Below are 6000 nucleotides of genomic sequence, written 5' to 3'. Positions count from 1 at the left end.
ATGTTGCAAACACCCCTTCTTCTCACTGCAGCCCAGCGCACCGTACTGCAAAAGACAGGGCTGTTCTGAGGAGGGGGAGAGGGGGCAGGAAGAGTCCAAGTGTCTCTACCTTTCAGGTTGCAGAGTTTCCAAAAATAAAAAGAAATGACAATTTTCCTTCTCAATCTGGTGGCAGAGGGAAAGGAAACCCGCCACGCAGGCCTCGTTTTCTGCGTGTGAAATGCGTGTGTTCTTTAAAAGGCAGTGGTTGGCTGCTTATCCGGACATGATGTGGTTGAAGCTGTCATCGTAATGGAAATTCATTGCTGTAGCTATGGTAAATTGAGTTTTCTGCCTGTGCTGAATGCATTAGTCTAATGAGATGTTTGCAGCTGGAGAGCTGAGCTGCTGGAGACTTACACTGTGCTAAAAGACAGGGAGAAGATGGCTTTTGCTGGGTCCTTGTGACTGTGCTGAAAGTCCTCTGTCCTTTGGGTCCCAATGCCCAGGCTCTCTAAAGACTCTGCTCAGTGTCTTAGCCTAAGAAATAGGTAAGGGGAAAGCATGCTTCTTCTTCTTCTTCCTCTTCCTCTTCTTCCTCTTCTTGTTCGCCTGGTGTTTGTCGCTGAGCCTTGTCAGAGCAGTTCTTGTTCTGTTTGTGTGTATGTGTGAACTTTGCAGCTCCTCAGCTGCAGACTCTCTTCCCCAAAGCACATCCTTCCAGAGCCCTGGGAGCAGTTCCTGCTGGGAGAGAGGCAGAGATCAGCCCGTGCTGCCAGCGTGTGCAGTGTCTGTGTCTGCGTGGGGGTGTGTGTGAGTTAGTGGAGACTTCTGGCTACAGGGCACTCTGCATGCAGTGTGGCTTTGGGCTTTTCCAAACCTGAATCTAAGTGGTCTTTCTTTTTTTGCTGCCAAGGTAAATGTCTCTTCCATTTTAAAAGCAACTTATATTGCAATATATGTAGCAGACAGCAAAGATGTCAGGTGTTCTGGGGTTTTGGTATAGTTCATAGAGCAATGAGTTTAATTATAATCTCCTCATATCTTCAAGCCAGCTGTTAAGTTGAATTTTTACGTCTAACTGAAACCTGGAGGGAGCAATTCTGTTTGCAGGCTGGGTTTTTCCTTCGAGACCAACAGGCTTCTAGCTTCTGAGAGGCACTGAGGAGCACACTTGAGCGGAGTTGCTCGTGTCTGCCTGTCCAGGTGTTTTAAAGCTAACTTTGGGGGAGGACAGAGCAGGGGCATGCGATGCCTGCGGGCACCTGGCCAGCCCTGCTGCTCCCTCCCCAGCCCTGCAGCCACTGCTCGCTGACTGAGGGTGAAGCCCGGCGTGGTTCAGTGAGTACTTCCACCTTTCCCTTGCTGCTGGAGGGCTGTGGGGTGGTTCAGTGAGTAATTCCACCTTTCCCTTGCTGCTGGAGGGCTGTGGGGTGGTTCAGTGAGTAATTCCACCTTTCCATCGCTGCTGGAGGGCTGTGGGGTGGTTCAGTGAGTAATTCCACCTTTCCATCGCTGCTGGAGGGCTGTGGGGGCTGCTTGCTTTGCCTGGGGCTCGGCTGACAGCAGTGCTGTGGCAGAAAGAAGTTGCTTTGGGGTTTGGTGCGTGTGGGGCTTGTGGCAGGAATAAAGTTAACCCGGTGAGCTGCGGAGGGAAAGTTGCTTGAATGCTCTGCTTGGAGGGGGATTGCTCTTTAATCCTGGGTTTATTTCAAAGAGGCTTCTGAAGATGTTTTTCTCAAGGACAGACCAAGGGCTTTTCAAATTGAATAAAGGCACAATGGGAGAAGTAAAGCAAAGAAAGGGATGGTGTTTTTTGTGGGAGCAGGGTTTGAATCTGAAGAGTGTCTTTGTGCTACAGGAGTACTTACAGCACTCTCCACCCCATCATGCTGCTAGTCCCTGGTGCCACTGGTGTAAATCAGCATAACTTCCCTGGCTCCAGCCTCATCTGACACCAGCTAAGGACATGGCTTGGAGATATGGAAGTTCAGGTTTTGTAATTTTATTTAGATGAGGTGCCTCCCAGTTCTCTCTGGCTGCAGGTGACTTTGTATTTTAATTCAGATGTCACACTGATTTTCCCAGTCAGGCAGAGCCCCTCTGCCCCATCATAAAAGTTAGTTAGCTGCTGCACCTGCTCTTTAGATTAGAAAGACTGCTAGGGGCATGAGTTTTTCAGTGACTGAATGTGAAAGAGGGACTGGGAAAAAAATCTACCAAGAGGAAAAAATACATGTGATGAATTAAATCAGAACACTGCAGAAGGTATACCTTGAGAAACGCTTTGTTGGTGAGTGGAATAATTCTGATGTTTCTGTTATTCTGTCTCTTGGAAATGTTTAAGTCAAATACTTCCCTGTGTTTTGTGGGAAAGGGTGGGTAGAAAGTGGCAATTTTCTTTCTTGGGCATTCAGTGACTTGCCCTGAGGTTTCTCACCTGCAGGGTTGAGACATGACTGCACAGGTGCTTGATGGTGGCTATGGGACCTAGAAAGAAGAAATTGCAACAGAATGCTTTCCCTCAGCCATTCACTTAGTTCCATGCATGACACAAAGATTTGGGGTTTTGTTTGTTAAACATAATTTTTAATTTTTTTTAAAGAGAAACATGATATAGCACCTGATTGTGGTACCAGAGGTTCAGTAGCCTGAGATGTGACCTTACACAGATGTCTCCCCAACACCTTTTCCTCCCTCAAATTTGGGTAATACTAAAGAAAAGGAAAAAAGCAAGAGAGGTCAGGTTGTGGGCTGAATGAGGAAGTGGGGTGTGGGACATTTGTCCATTCACATCCTGGTGACAGGAGACAGGCAAGCCCTGCCAGCTGGGCTCCTGCCCACTGCCCCAGCCAGCCCTGCTGCGGGGAGGCACTTGGGCAAGGGCCTCTCTGCTGGGACATGGGCTGGCCTCAGTGGGGATGCATCCATCCTGCTCATCCCTGGCCATGCTGGTGCCTGTCAGCATCCCCCAGCACCCAGCTCTGGTGGGAGCCAGCTCAAACCCAACAGTAAAATATGGGATAATTTAGCTCATTTAAGTTGAATCATAGAAGTTGGACTTCAGTGATCCTGTGGGTTCCTTCCAACTCAGGATATTCCATGAGTCTGCATCACTGCTTCTCAGTGGGCTCCCTCCCTGCAGTGAACTGAACTCACATCACTAAGGCTAGCCCATGTTCTTAGCACTATTTTGGAAACCCCCAGGGTACTTCCAGCTGGAGGCAGAGGCATGCTCTCCTCCTGCAAATGGCTGGGAATCCACACACACCTGGCAAGTAAATAAAAGGGATAAAAGCACATTTTGGGGTAAGGAAGATCTTCAGGAAATACTTGATGAGAGCAAACCAGCAATGATTTCTGTTGAAAATTGAAAGAAATTAAATGTTTATATTTGGTAACACTGAAGTCAGCAAAGCTCTATTTTCTTTAGGGGGTTTTAGTTCACTTTCATAAACTATAATTGATGGCCACATGGTGTCTTAAAAAAAAAAGTAACAATGAGAAAATATACCCCAATACCCTAAAATCCTACCCTACTTCTTCCTCTACAGCTTTAAAATGGTGCAAAGGAGGAGTCAGCTTTATTTATATAAAACACTCCCAGCTGACTTCTCCAGCTGACCATTAAGAGCAGCTACAGTGTTTAACAGGTGATGGCTCTCCACAGTGAGAATGAACAATAATTGCTTTACTTATGCAAAGAAAAATATTCCAGGCTCACCTTGGAGGGAAGAATTAATTACATGCATTAATTCTGTCATAACAAGTTGCCGCATGAGGAATTGGTTTCCTGTACAAAGGAAGCAAAATTTTCTCTTTATTTTGCTGTATATTAGAAAAGAAACTTGATTCAAAATTGTGTGTCAGGAGATTACACGCTGCTCTGCTGAACACAATCATGATATATTGGTGCACTAAAGGTACTGGCTAATTTGCTATTGACAAATAAAATTGAAAAGAATTTATAATCTAAGTTAGCATCTTTGCACCAAGTTCTTCTATTGACGAGAATGAAGAAATTAACAAAAGAAAAGGCAATGTGCAGTGAAGGTGGAGTCAAAATTTATTAAACCTCTAAACTTCTGATGTAATTTTTTAATAAAGTTTTATTAAAGATTATGAACCTGTAAGTCATTCATTAAGATTGACTGTTCCCTTTAGGAAATAGTGTAAATTTGGCTTGAATAAAGGATTGCCCAAAGAGAGTCTGGATGCATAATTATATTCCACTGAAGGATGAATAATTCCTCTTGAACTGAACAGTTTTCTGTAGCCCTGCAGTTTATACTGCCCTCATCTTTAGGGGAGATTCTCATTGTACAGAAGAAATGGTGCTATAAATGCTATCTTCCCCTTTCCCCCTGTGAGAGTTTGTTACCCTGCTCACTTTGGGTGTGAGACACAAAGGCTGGGGTTTCCTTTCCAACATCCCTGGCAGGGCAGCCAGGAATATGTGTCTGGTTTCCTGCTCCTCTTCCCTGGCGCATGCACTGCTGCCGGCGCGCTCGGCGTTCCAAATGCCAGAGTGACAAAAGCTTTTGCAGGGCCCAGCTGTTGCTCTCGTTGCTTCAAGTATTTTTATACATGGGGCTCCCAGGAGTATTGGCTGGCATTTTCTGTGTTTGTGACAGGTGTGACTGAACGGGAGCATTCAGAGCTGTGCCCCAAATCGCTCACAGTGCTGTGGTTACCCTGCTCCTCCCAGAGGGTCTGCTCCCCACTGCCCACACACAGGTGCCGGCTGCTCTCACAGCTCTGCTGCAGCTGGAGCAGCAGGGAGGGGGCTGCACTTGGCACAGGGAGGGGGAGGCCCTGTGTCACCCCTCTGTTAACCCTGCCCTGGCACACAGGCCCTGCCTACCTTCCTGCCACCATGCTGCAGCCCCGGGGTCGTGGTTTGGGAGATGGGCAGCTGGCTAAGGCATCTCAGCTCTACCCCAGACACATGCTGGTAGAGATACACTTTCCTTGGTAGCTGGAGCTGCTGCTGCACCTGAAGCAGTGTTGGGCTCTGTACACTGCTCCCTCCTCAGCACAGAGTGCCAGGGAGTAGCAGCTGCTCCATTGCTGGACTTCTGCTGGCACCTGTGCAAGCCTTGCTTTCTCAGGGACAACTACAGGAGGTTAATGCCACAGCATGTGCAGTGATAGGCATCCTTGTGACAGGCACCCTGTGATCTCCAGTGGTTTGAAAAGCCAGCTGTGTTTCTCTGTGACACTCCTCAGACACCAGCAGCACATGAGCCCATGCTGCCTTTGGCTGAGGGATGAGTCCCCATGCTGCCCTGCCTCTCTGTTGGGTAAATACCTCCTCTTGATGCTTGCCTCCATCTCTCCATGCTTCCACCTGTGTGAGGGAGGCACCACAAGATGCATCATGTCCTACTTGGCAGGAGGTGCAGATGCTTTCTTTTTTCAGCCCATCTTCCTGCAGGTGTCACACACCTGAGGTTTCAGTGAAAGAGCTGTGAGTCACATGTAAACTACCGTGTCACCAAAATGCAGGATAAGTCTTTGTTGGCCTGAAAGCCTGTAAGCAGCATTGGCCCCCAATGATTCCTTCCTGCCTGCCTGCCAGGAAGGACACCATAGACAGGTAGGTTTTTAATCCAAAACCTTGTTGTGCACCACAGGGAGATTTATTGAGAATTATGGTAGTTGTCATCCTGAGAGGCTCCAGTGAGTTTTAGGCACTCTGTAAACTCACAGTCAGAGGGAATGTGTCACTCAAACACTCAGTCTTTCAAGACAAGAGAAAGGAAAGGTGGGAATGAGGGACCACCACTGGTCTTGTTTGCTGGGTGTCCTATTACCACCTTAGGTCCCCTTGCCAAGGTCATCTCTTGGGCACCTGCTGCTCCCTGGTCCCCCAGAGCAGCCTGAATTTGGGGCAGAATGGACAGACCTGAGCCATGAGATCTGCACTGCACCTTGCAAGCAGCTGTGGAGACTCTTCTGGGGAGGCAGCAAGGAGGCACAAGCTGCTTTCTGGTTTACAGGATTAGTGTGTAAAACAAT

General features: G+C 47.8%; 1 protein-coding gene across 1 annotated transcript in view; it reads left to right on the top strand.

Annotated features, from left to right (window-relative positions):
• The first annotated feature begins 256 nt into the window (after nucleotides 1-256).
• Nucleotides 257-6000, top strand: part of SCML4 (Scm polycomb group protein like 4) — a 65855-nt gene continuing 60111 nt past the window's right edge. The window contains exon 1 of the mRNA XM_054630638.2: nucleotides 257-530. The gene's annotated coding sequence lies outside the window, so the exon portion shown is untranslated. The remainder of the gene's footprint in view (nucleotides 531-6000) is intronic.

Source organism: Agelaius phoeniceus, chromosome 3 (genome assembly GCF_051311805.1).
Source record: "Agelaius phoeniceus isolate bAgePho1 chromosome 3, bAgePho1.hap1, whole genome shotgun sequence".
NCBI classification, from domain to species: Eukaryota; Metazoa; Chordata; class Aves; order Passeriformes; family Icteridae; genus Agelaius; species Agelaius phoeniceus.
The sequence above is the reverse complement of the archived record's forward strand: the minus strand, read 5'-3'. Positions and strand labels throughout refer to the sequence as shown.